Here is a 13361-nt window from a genome sequence, read left to right as displayed (position 1 = left end):
CTTAGAGAAGTCTCTTTAACAGTTCTTGTAAAGACAGTTTAGTGGTGAAGAACTCATTTAGCTATTGCTTGTCTGTAAAATTATTTATTTCTCCTTCAAATCTGAACGATAACCTTGCCAGGTAGCATACTCTTTGTTGTAGGTTTTTTCCTTTCATGACTTTGAATATGTCGTGCCACTCCCTTCTGGCCTGCAAGTGTCTGCTGAAAAGTCAGCTTATAATGTCATGGGAGTTTTTTTGCATGTAACTAGTTGCTTTTCTCTTACTGTTTTTAAGATTCTCTCTTTATCTTTAGTTTTTGCCATTTTAATTATAATGTGTCTTGGTGTGGACCTCTTTGGGTTCATCTTGTTTGGGACTCTCTGTGCTTCCTCAACCTGGATGTCTGTTTCTTTTTCCAGGTTAGGAAAGTTTTCAGCTATTATTTCTTCAGATAAGTTCTCTGCCCCTTTCTCTGTCTCTTCTCTTTCTGGGCCCCCTATGATGCAAATGGTAGTACACTCAATGTTGTCCCAGAATTTTCTTAAACTATCCTCATTTTTTTAAAGTTCTTTTTTCTATTCAGCTTGAGTGATTTCCATTTCTCTGCCTTCTAGATCACTGATCTGTTTCTCTGTATTATCTAATCTACTATTGATTGCTTCTAGTTTATTTTTGCTTCAGTTATTGTATTCTTCAGTTCTGTTTGGTTCTTTATATTTTGTCTTTGTTGAAATTCTCCTTGTGCTCATCCATTTTTCTTCTAAGTTTGGTGAGCATCTTCATGATCATTATCTTGAACACTTATCAAGTAGATTGCTTATCTTTACTTCAATTTGTTTTTCTGTGTTTTTATGTTGTTCCTTCATTTGGAAAATACAGTAAGTCCCCTACATATGAACCTTGAAGTTGCGAACTTTCAAAGATGCAAACGTGCATTCCATCAACATCAGGCATGAGTGAAATTGCAGCTTGCCCACCATCTCCCTTTGCTGATGATCCTTCAGCTCTATGGTCTCCCACATCCTCTCCCTCCTCCAGTCAGTAGCTCTTCTTGCCTATTCCCTTGATGCCAGCCCCTGTATGCCAGCTGTTGTACTGTACTACTATACCTTTCAAGGTACTGTACTGTAAGATTAAAAATGTTTTTTTTTTAATTTTTTGTGTTTGTTTGCTTTTTATATATTATTTGTGTGAAAAGTATTATAAACCTACTACAGTACAGTACTACATAGCCAATTGTGTTAGTTGGGTCCCTAGGCTAACTTTGTTGGACTTATGAACAAATTGGACTTATGAACACGCTCTCTCGGGACGGAACTCATTTGTATGTAGGGGGCCTACTGTAATCCTCTGCCACCTCATTTTGCCTAAGCCTCTGTTTTTATTTCTATGTATTATGTAGATGTTTTACATTTCTTGATCTTGGAGAAGTGACCTTAGGTAGGAGATGTTCTGTGGGGCCCAGCAGCACACTCCCCTCTGGTCACCAGAGCTATATCTCTAGGGATGCCCCCTACATGGGCTGCATACAGCTTCCTGTTGTGGCAGGGCTGACTACTTTGGGTATGTTGGTAGGTAAGGCTGTCCCCTGACCCTGTTGGCTGTGAGACCCTGCTTTGTGCAGTGGCTACAGGCCCACTGGTGGGTGAGTCAGGGTCCCTGCTTGGCTCTCTGTGCAGCTTTGGGCACAGGGCTGCTGCTGGCCCATTGGTGGGTGTGGCAGTTTCTCAGAACTAATAGGATAGAGGGAGGATTTCAAAATGGCACTTGCAAGTGCTGGTGCCATCGTGGTAGAATGAGCTCCCTCAAGTGGCTGCTGCCAGTGTCTTCACCCCCAGGTGGAGTCCCAATTGCCTCATGGTGCTCCCTCTCAAAACATCGCTCCAACTGTCTATTTTTAAAGGAAAGTTTTGTTGGATTATAATTTATAATATCTGTGATGTCCCATTATTTTAGTTTTTTTTTTTAAAGAAAAACTGTTATATAGATGCTGGATTATCTTAGCCTTTATTCTATATCCAATGAGTCCATTATCCTATGACACAGAGGGGTAATTATCTAGTGATATCAACTAGGAAAGATCGAGCCAAAAATAAATCCATGCTCTAACACAAATGTTTTGGGTTGAATTCTCAGAATCCTTCAAATAGTTCAAGTCTTTGTTTCACTTGGCTAAGTTTCCTTGTTTTCTAGCAATAATCATCTTTAGGTCTTTTTTTAAGTTTTTAAATCATAGAATAATTTCAGATGGAAAGGCCATCTCCACTTACTTTCTCTGAAGCTTTTTTTCCTTATCCTTATTGTCTCTGTCCTTGTCACTTTGGATTCTACGCTCAGCAAATTATTCTCAATGTTAAGTTTTGTCCTTGAGGGTAGCTTTAGCTGGTTGTTTTCTAGAGTTCATAAGGTGTAGACTATTACAGCAACTTCAGATCTCACCAAGGACCCTTTGCTTTATATGGGAATTGCAGTGTACAGAAATCCTTCCCAGTTTCAGTGCCTGTTCACAAATTTGCCTATCACTCTTTCCAGTGATGATGAGAACCTGTTAGTGATTGGGAGTTCTCCTCTTCTTGTGTCTGTCATATGCTCTATTGCTTATCTCCACTTTTTTACTGTATTGATACTATGTAGGTCTTGTACCTGTAGGTATTCTGTCCTTAACCACTCATTTTTTGGTTTTTGTTGAATAGTTTTAAACCTAGTTTTATGGTAGATGGTATTCATGGGTTAAAGTTTTCCTATCCTATTTGCTCTGGTACCATCACTATCTTCCATACTTTACCAAGGACTAAAGTTTAGTGCTTCTACCTCTGCTTGGGAAATTGCCATACTAGATTATGTTTTTTCTTCTTCTCATGCAGATTTTTTTCCTTGATTGACTATTGTAAAAAACTATTTTATAATTCAATAGAAAAACTATGATTCCTTGTTTAAATCTGTTTTTAAATATTCTATGTTCTAGTATAATGAATTTCAAAATGTTTTGATTTTTACTGAATTATGCATGTAAATATGTATATATACATATATGTGTGTGTGTATATGTGTGTGTATGTATGTATGTGTGTGTGTGTATATATATATATGTATATATATATATATATATATATATATATATATATATGGAGAGAGAGAGAGAGGGAGAGAGGAGGTTCTACTCTGGCCATGATACAACAAAAAATAATGCCACAAGAGTCATAATTTGAAAACTTTTTTAGAAAATATGCTAAAGAGAAATTTGGAAATGAGTTTAAATTTAAATCTTGCTAAATATGTTGGTGGATAAACTGCTTTTTCTATGTGAATTAAATAATAATTAAATAGTAAACATCTAGTAGCAATATCTTGTTGGAAAAGGATAAACCCAATCCCTTTGGTGGGTAAAATTTTTCCTAATTGGGAAGAAAATGGTCATCATATGCACAGCAAGCCCACACCTCTCTCATCACTACATTTTGGTAAGTTATATGGAGCAAAAAGTCAATTTCTACATTAGCCAAATAAACAGAAGATAGTTACCTAATTTATAAGGTAAGAGTCAAGCACCAGTTAGCAGATAAAGAAAGCCTATGGTAGTCAAAAGACTTGTGTCAATAACAGAAGAAATGTTGTAATGCTTTCAAGACCTCAGTGAGATGCAATCAGTTGTCCAGGAATAGAGTTATTCCTGGAAAAGTCAATATAAAATCAGGGTGATTTCTTCTCTTGTTTATAAATAGAGCCAGTGTTACATTTAAGCAGCAGTTGCCAGCCATTAAAGTTACTAACTTCGACATATATGTTTGCTTTTTTAAAAAATTACTCTAAATCTTCATCGTTTGGACAAATTAAGAAACATAAGTAACCAACAGAAGAACAATTAAAATGGTTCCTTCTAGGGAGTAAGGAACTGTTGTTTTTTATTATAAGCCTTTTATATGTGAGGAAACATATTAAATACTTTGAGAAAACATTTTAAAAATAAATGAATAAGTAAATCTTAAAACTGTGTGCTACTCTCTAACATATAGTTATTAGGGTTTAATTTATTTTTAGTCTTGACTTAGTATAGCTCTAGTTCAATAGAGAAAATATGAGTCTCCGGGAAAACATGATATAATCTCTTTGATTTAGTTCCTAAAATTTATATGAAATTTTCTATTTAAGCCATGCCGTCTGGTGGCACATCTCCAGATGGCTCATAGGAAGTAATAAGCCTCTAAAGTTTTGCCCTATAAATCCAAACCAAGAAAGTGCTTATAAAAAGCTTCATACCGCTGAATGATGAGGCAGAATTTTCCGACTTTTAGGAAGTATTTTAACTTTAGCTAATTAAACAACAACAACAGTAACAACAAAAACCTTCACTTCTACTGTATTATTTGATGAAATTCTGGGTATTCTAGCAAATCAACTGATTCCACGTGGATAAAATTCACCCTCCCAACTTCAATTCCTGTTTTCAGTGGATACCCCAAATATAAGAGCTAGTAGGACAATATCGTTATATCGTATCTTATATCATATCTTGTTAGTTGCTGCAGATAATTGCCTCTGTTTTATGTAAATTCTTAGAGCAGTGGTTTTGAGCCTTGGTTGTACATTAGAATTCCCTGAGGTGCTATGAAAGATACGGATGCCAAACCACACACTACATTGATTATACAAAACTCTTGAGAGTGTGGATGAGGCACCTGAATTTGTAAAGCTTTCCAGATGTTGACAATGTGCAGCCAAGTTTGAGAAACACTGTCCTAGAATATTATGTCTGTTTAACTTAAAACTGTATAACCATGAGGATAAGTACTTTGCAGAATTTTAAGAGTATAAAAAATATATTGGAAATAACTATTTTGGGGATTAGTACAAAGAAAAAATATTGAGACATATACTTTGGTGCTATATTGAGATATAAAACAGGGTAAAAACCAAACTCTTTATGTGGGTAAGATCTAATGTTATTTTCTAAGAAGTGTTAGGCATCCAGTCCTTAAAAGAACAATATATAGCCAAAAGGATATGAATGATATAAGCTATTTAATACAAATGGGAAAACTGAACCTCTTTCATAGGAAGAATAAGTTTCCTAAGGACCTAATAGAAGTTCTTAAATTGAGTACAACAACCTTTTTTTAAACATACAATAAAAGAAAATAAACATCATAGGAGAAACAGATCATTCATGTGTTGTGTTTTCCCTAAGCACTAATATAGCGTTGATTTATTCTTTTTTTTTTCATAATGAATTGTCCATATATTTCTTTGTGTATAACATTAGGCTTAAAATTGACATAATTTCAAATAATTCTATTTGACATTTTTCTTTATTATTATTATTATTATTTTAAATTCTTATTTACTTTTTTAATATACCATTTTCCAGTCAGATCTACAGTTTAGTATAAAGAACACAGTTGTTGATTACTACGACAACAACTAAAAAAAACACAAGATATTTTTCTTTTAAACTTACCTCTGCATGTTCTCATTATCTCTTTTTGGACCTTACAGTCCAAGCAGAAAATAACAGCACTTATGTTTCAATTTATGCTGCAAGTTTTGTACCTGTTATATATTTACATCATTTATATATAATTTCATTTGAAATTAAAATGTTATTCACTCAGTAAAGATTAGAAGATGCCTCATGTGATACCATCACCTAGGAAAACCTTTCCTTAAGACCAAGTGTAATAGCATTTAGAAAATCAAAACTTAATTTCCAAATATCAAAATAAGAGTCACGTTCGTGTGAAACATTCTGATGGATTCATATATTTATATAGTGAGATTATAGTTTTCTCTTTTTAAATCATATATATATATCATATATATGTAAATCATACATATCATATATATATTTACATATCCCAGGCCATATAAAAAAGAAAAGGAAATTAGAAGATGGGTACGTTAACTAAATGTTTTAAATTTCTAATCTAACATAATATTCCAATTGTATTTTTGTCACACCTTGAAAAGAACCATAAATATTAACATCACCTCTCCTGAATTTGACCTGCATTTTTCAATTTTAAGTGTTTTGAAAGATTATTTCTCTTTCATTTGAAGCTCAAAAAGTCACACAGACTAATTTGGAAAACCAAACACAAAAGAACAGTGTTGACTTATATCAGACAAAAATGTGATATAATCTATACAATGGAATATTATTTGACAATGAAAAATAATGAAGTACTGATACATGCTCCAACATGTATGGACCTTGAAAACACCATGCTAAGTGAAAGAAATCAATCACAGAATATAACATATTATTATATGAACTGTCCAGAAGAGGCAAATCTATATATAGAGAAAGTAGGTTAGTGGTTACCTAGAGCTGAGAGCTTGTTGAGGGAGATGTGGTGTGACTGCTGATGAGTACAGATGGAGTTTCTTTTTGGGGTGTGGCAAATGTTCTAAAGTTAGGTTGTAGTGATGGTTGCATAACACTGTAAATAAACTAAAACAACATTGAATTGCACATTTTAAATGAATGGATTTTATGGTATGTAAATTACATTATAAAGCTTTTTTGAAAAGGATAAAGTCTGGATGATGTGAAAAGGCTGGTTTGTGGTTAATTCTTTTTATGAAAAAGCCTACTTACATAGACTGTAAGACAGACCCACCTTATATTAATAGTGCTGAAGTGAATAATGTGGGAAAGCAAAATACATCGTATGTCCTACCAAAAATTCTGACAAATTCAGACAAAATTCTGGCAGAGCTACTTTTGTGATGCAAGATACAGCAGCCAAATACATGAGATACCAGATGTAAAGCAGTTTGCACAGTGCCTGGTACATTAACAATGTGCTTAATGAATGAGTTATTTTTACCATCATTATTATACACAACACCATCATCACTAAATTTGTAATAAAAAGCATATGGACACACAGGCTTTGTCTCACCTCTTGGAGTTATACTCAGTAGAGTGTAAATGTAATATTGGTGCCAGCTACCACAGTTATAGATAGTGACTCTGGGAAAATTAGTAATCTATACTGGGCTTACATTTAAAATTCAACCCAATTAAGTGAGGGCAAAACTCACTGTACTTGCACTTTTTTGAGAAAATTTATATTTCTTTTAAAAGATAGAAATTATATTCTTAATTATAGAAATCAACATCAGTACAGCTTTCTCTTTCACAGTCAGTATTCTGATAAAGCTTCAAGAGGAATAACTCCATAGAAAGAAATTTTAAATCATAGAAGTTAACTTTTTATTTTGGGGAACAGTAGTCTGGAACTTTGTGACAGTATTTTAATAAATACTCCAAACTCTATGTGTTGCATTTAGTAAGTGGAAAACACTCACTGAGTGTATATGTAAATTGTATAAAGATAATACCGTCCTTAGTTATCTTAGGAAATAAAAATGAATGAACCATACTATTATGGAGAATGAAAATAAATGGCAAGATTTTTAAAAAGTAAAGTAACTTACTTTATATGCAGTCACAATTTGATTTAATTCAAAAGCTCAACATTTCCCCACCAAAATCATAAAATTTTGAAAGCATTTCAATGGTACTTTTAATGGACTACTTGCCTACTCTGGGGTTTGGGAGCAGAAAGCTCTGTAAGAAGCATTAATTATGATACTGAAAAAGTAATAGAAAGGTCACTTAATTTTTGTGTGTCCTCTGTGAATATTGAATATTCATATGAGTATTGGATATTCAGTATTTTCTGTTAATATTGAATACCTTGTATGAGAACTTATTCTATGGGACAACATTTTCCTATGGAGAGTTCTTTATCCTCTTTCAACAACCTTTTCCAGGATCTGCCTGCCATCAACATCACATCAAATTCTCTTCTAAACCTGCTGCACTATTTCAGATAATTGGTCCCACCATCTTTTCAGTCACCAGTCTTGATATTTCAGTTACTTTTAACTCTTTTCATTATCTGTCAAGTTTAGCTGAGTGAGAAAGGACATAGCTTGACAGGGTAATAGGGAAAAGCCAGAAGAATTATTTTCTGTTTTGCTTGGGGAGATTTGCATAACCAGTAATTATTTCATATTGTTTACTTTTCAGAAGACAGAAACACCTTCTTGATGATAAACGGAAGGGTATTAGTATCTATTTGTTTAAAATATGTTGGCTATTATTCTGTAAATGAGTTATATGCAGAAGTACATATCAACCAGTGACTTAGTGGCTGAAGTAATAGTGTCCCCAGTCAAATATTGTCTGGCGATGCCCTTTCTGGTAAGAAAGCGAAGCAATAAGACAGGGTAAAAGAGGCTTGCTCCACATCTATAACAGTTGAAACAATTTCCTAGCAGCCAATGAAACAGTTTTTTCTCAGAAAGCAGAAAACCAAAAAATAATGTTTTCCTGAAAGTTAATGTAAGGTTAATTTTAGAAGTGGAGTTTCAACTATTTACTAAATGAGACCAAACACATCAAAAAGGAAGCCAACTTCAGAAAAGAAATGTTTAGATACGTGCCTGATCAGCTCATATTCCCTACCCAACTTGCGTGGCTTAACATTGGCTGGCAGCCCGTAGATAGAGGCTGCAACACTTGAGCATTTGCTCAAATTGAGAGCCATTAAAGTTTCAGTGTGACTTCAAAATGAGTCATCATTTTAAGTTTCAAGTAAACACAACTTTTTCAGAAACAGTAACTCTGAAAGCATGTTTAGTGAGGTAGAAAGTATATCAATACTGAACAGATTATTCTTTTTAACTCTTTGCTCCTTTTGTTATTTTTATTTTCAGTCATGTCCTAGACTTTGTCACTTAATAATTAGTTACTTAAGTCATAGTAATATTTATTGTAATACAGATAAACAATCTACAATCTCACGAAAAATCCATTGATGCAAAGTGGTTATCAGAGATCTTATTAAAATCCTTGCGCCTCAGAATCACCATCTAGTGGCAAGAATCTCAAAAAGACTACAGAGGCTTCCAGACACCCTAAACTTAATAGAATGCAGGTAGCTAATTCAACGATGTTGCACAGTGATAAAAAGTATCACGATTTACTTAAACACTAATGTATATTTTTGTCCAAATCAAGTTATCTGACAAAGAAATACTTTTTATGCTGTGTTAGAGGGAAAAGATTTACATTCCCGTTATAGGTTGTTTGTGTTACATGAGTATCTTTATCATTTAGAGAAACGAGTAAACCCATGATATAACCTGTTTGTATATATTTGTATGTATACAATAGTCATATTTTCAATGGTATGATCAATGTTACTAATTTACTGCTTGGAAGATTGATCCCTTCATTCTCCAGAGATTTTTTATATGATATGTTTGACAACCACAATCTCTGGATATTTACCTTCCCTCCTCTTTACTATTAGTAGAGTTTCAGAGAAGAATCTCTGCTCCTTGGCAAGGCAAATCTGCCTCCATATGGAATTGATTCACCATCTGGTCTCAGCAAATATCACTGCTAGGATTTGAACTTTTGTATGCAAAAGTTAAAATTTTTTTCTCCTCAGCCTAAGACATACAATCCTGTTTTAAAAATCCCTGCCTTGGGCTTTCCTGGTGGCGCAGTGGTTGAGAATCTGCCTGCCAATGCAGGGGACACGGGTTCGAGCCCTGGTCTGGGAAGATCCCACATGCCACGGAGCAACTAGGCCCGTGAGCCACAACTAATGAGCCTGCGCATGTGGAGCCTGTGCTCCGCAACAAGAGAGGCCGCGATAGTGAGAGGCCTGCGCACCGCGATGAGGAGTGGCCCCCACTTGCCGCAAATAGAGAAAGCCCTCACACAGAAACGAAGACCCAACACAGCCAAAAAATAAATAAATAAATAAAATAAATTAAAAAAAAAAAAATCCCTGCCTTGCTTTTGCTAACTCTAGAGAAAACTTCTAGAAAAACTAAAATGTATTCAATGCCTTTACTTTCTTACCTTAAAGTCATTCCTTCACTCTTCACAATCTGGCATCTGGCCTCTGGCCTTATTGTTCTGTGGAAATTTCACCCTGAAAGATCACCAATGACCTGTCTAAATTCAACAGCTTACCCTGAATCCTATCCCTTTTTGTTATGTCTCACAATTTACACTTCCTTAAACCAGTATATTCTGTAATATTTCCTACATACAAAAAGATACAAAGAATAATGTAGTGAGTGTCTGAGTTCCAACTAAGTGCTTTAATACCTAATACATTACAAAACTCATGTTCTCTGGTCACATTTCCTTTTCCCCCCAGTTATTGTTCCTCCTTCTTCCAGGAAACCACTTATCCTGAATTTTGTATTTATCTTTAATATTCATTTTTATATTTTTACCATATATATATATATGTACTTCAAAATAATATTATAATATTGACCTAAATGTTTTAAAATTTTATTTAAATGGAATTATATTATATACATCATTATGCAATTTACTTTTTATTTGCTATTCATCTGTATTGATGACTTTAGTTGAGTAATATTCATTTATATTGCACATAGTATTCCATTGCATGAATACAGTCACAATTTATCTCTTCTCCTATTGAAGGACATTTAGGTTTCTTTAGGTTTTTTTTCTCCCAGTTTTATTGAGATATAATTGAGATAGAGCACTGTATAAATATAAGATGTACACTGCTATATTTTAAATGGATAACCAACAAGGACCTACTGTATAGCACAGGGAACTCTGCTCAATATTATGTAACAACCTAAATGGGAAAAGAATTTGAAAAGGAACTGATACATGTATATGTATAACTGAATCACTTTGCTGTACACCTGAAACGAACACATTGTTAATCAACTATACTCCAATATAAAATGAAAAGTTTAAAAAAAAAGAAAATCCCAATACTTCAATACGAAAAAAATAAGGTGTACAGCATAATGGCTTGACGTACATATATTGTGAAATGATTACCACAATAAGTTTAGTTAATATCCATCACTTCATATAGTTACAATTTTTTTCCTTGTGACAATAACTTTTAGGATATACTCTCTTAGCAACTTTCAAATATACCATATAGTGGTGTTAAGTATAGTCATCATGTTGTACATTACTTTCGCAGGACTTATTTATCTTATACCTGGAAGTTTGTACCTTTTTACCACCTTCATCCAATTCCCATACACCCACCCCCTCCCTCTGGTAACCACAAATCTTATCTCTTTCTACGAGTTTTTTTTTTTTTAATGATTCCATATATAAGTGAAATCATAAAATATTTGTCTGTCTCTGTCCAACTTATTTCACTTAACATAATGCCTTCAAAGTCCATCCATGCTGTCCTGAATGGCAGGATTTCCTTCTTTTTTATGGCTGAATAACGCACACACACACACACACACCCCACAACTTCTTTATCCATTAATCTGTCCATGGACATTTAGGTTGTTTCCATGTCTTGGCTATTGTAAATAGTGCTGCTATGAACGTGAGGGTTCTGATAGCTCTTTGACATAGAGATTTCTTTTCCTTCAATATATACCCAGAAGTGGGATTGCTGGATGTACGGTCCGGCCACTCAAAATGGCTGTTCATCCCCTGCTCACCCAGTGCCTGCTTCACCCACACCCTACTCACATGAACGTGCTTGCCCCCTGCCTCAACTAGTGATTATTCTAATCCTTAGGCCAGAATGACTCCACCTGCTAGTTTATTAAAGGGAAATACCTGCCCTCCTGATGGTTGTTAACCTGAGCGGCTGTGCGGGATGGGTCCCAGCTGCTGGTTTCCCTGGTAACTGATGAGCCAATCTGACGTAAATTCCCCCTATAAATTGTAGCCTCCTTCTCCCTGCTCCCCAGTAGCGAAGATGGCTGCCGTGGCCTGCCTGCCGTCTGCCGTCTGCCGTCTGCCGTCTGCCGTCTGCCTTATATCATGGGGTGTTGCTCCAGGACCTTTTGCTTCAAACATGTAAGTTCCCCTGTCCGATAAACTGTTGATGTCTCTGTCACTGCCTCTGGGCTATTTCTTCGGTCTTGAGGCTGGGCAATTACAAGGCTTGCAGGCCTGCCGGGTGCAGCCTAACAATTGGTGAGTCAGCCAAGAGGCCGAGGAAACTCCCATGAGCACCGAGATGTTGGGAAATAAGGACGAGAAATGAAAAGTTACTGGGGTAACTCTGAGGTGGCCATCCACTAGCATGTGGGGCCCTGTGGCAGCTGACTACCATGAGAGACGTCTTTCCCTTACATTATGTTGATGATATCCTGTAAGCCTCAGAGTCTCTTTCCAGTTTAAAAGTAGCAGCCCTGCTCCAGGCTCTTTCTTTAATCTTGAGGCTGGGCAATTGCAAGGTTTGCAGGCCTGCGAGGTACAGCCCAACACTAGATCATATGGTAGCTCGATTTTTAATTTTTTGGGGAAACTCCATACTGTATATCATAGTGGCTGTACCAGTTTACATTCTCACTGACAGTGCACAAAGGTTCCCTTTTCTCCACATCCTTGCCAACACTTGTTATTTGTTGTCTTTTTCATAGAAGTCATTCTAACAGGTGTGAAGTGATAGTTCATCATGGTTTTGATTTACACTTCCCTGATTAGTGATGTTAAGCACCTTTTCATGTACTTGTTGGCCATTTATTTGTCTTCTTTAGATAAATGTCTATTCAAATTCGCTGCCAATTAAGTTTTTTAATTGAATTACTTATTTTTGGCTATTGAGTTATGAGTTCCTTATAAATTTTGGATATGAATCCCTTATCAGGTATATGGTTTGCAATATTTTCCACCTTTTCATTTTGTTTGTTTCTTTTGCTGTGCAGAAGCTTTCACTTACTGATTTTTTTGATCTTGTTGCTTATACTTTTGGTGTCATATAAAAAAAAATCATTGCCAAGACTGATGTCAAGGAGCTTTATCCTTGTTTTCTTCCAGGAGTTTCATGTCTTAAGTGTATGTCCCTAATCCATTTTGAGTTAATTTTTGTGAGTGGTGTAAGATAAAGGTCCAGTTTCATTCTTTTGCATGTTAATATCCAGTTTTCCCAACACCATTTATTGAAGAGACTATCTTTCACCATTAAGTATTCTTGGCTCACGTCAAATATTAATTGACCATGTGTGTGAGGGTTTATTTCTGGGCCCTCAATTCTGTTCTAATGGTCCTTGTGTCTATTTTTATGCTAGTACATACTGTTTTTTTAAATTAATTAATTTATTTATTGGCTGCATTGGGTCTTTGTTGCTGTGTGCAGGCTTTCTCTAGTTGTGGAGAGTGGGGGCTACTCTTTGTTGCAGTGCGCTGGCTTCTCATTGAAGTGGCTTCTTTTGTTGTGGAGCACAGGCTCTAGGCGTGCGGGCTTCAGTAGTTGTGGCTCGCGGGCTCTAGAGCGCAGGCTCAGTAGTTGTGGTGCACGGGATTAGTTGCTCCGCGGCACGTGGGATCCTCCCGGACCAGGGCTCGAACCCGTGTCCCCTGCATTGG

Source organism: Balaenoptera acutorostrata, chromosome X (assembly GCF_949987535.1).
Source record: "Balaenoptera acutorostrata chromosome X, mBalAcu1.1, whole genome shotgun sequence".
In the NCBI taxonomy this organism is placed as follows: domain Eukaryota; kingdom Metazoa; phylum Chordata; class Mammalia; order Artiodactyla; family Balaenopteridae; genus Balaenoptera; species Balaenoptera acutorostrata.
This window is presented reverse-complemented; position numbering follows the sequence as displayed.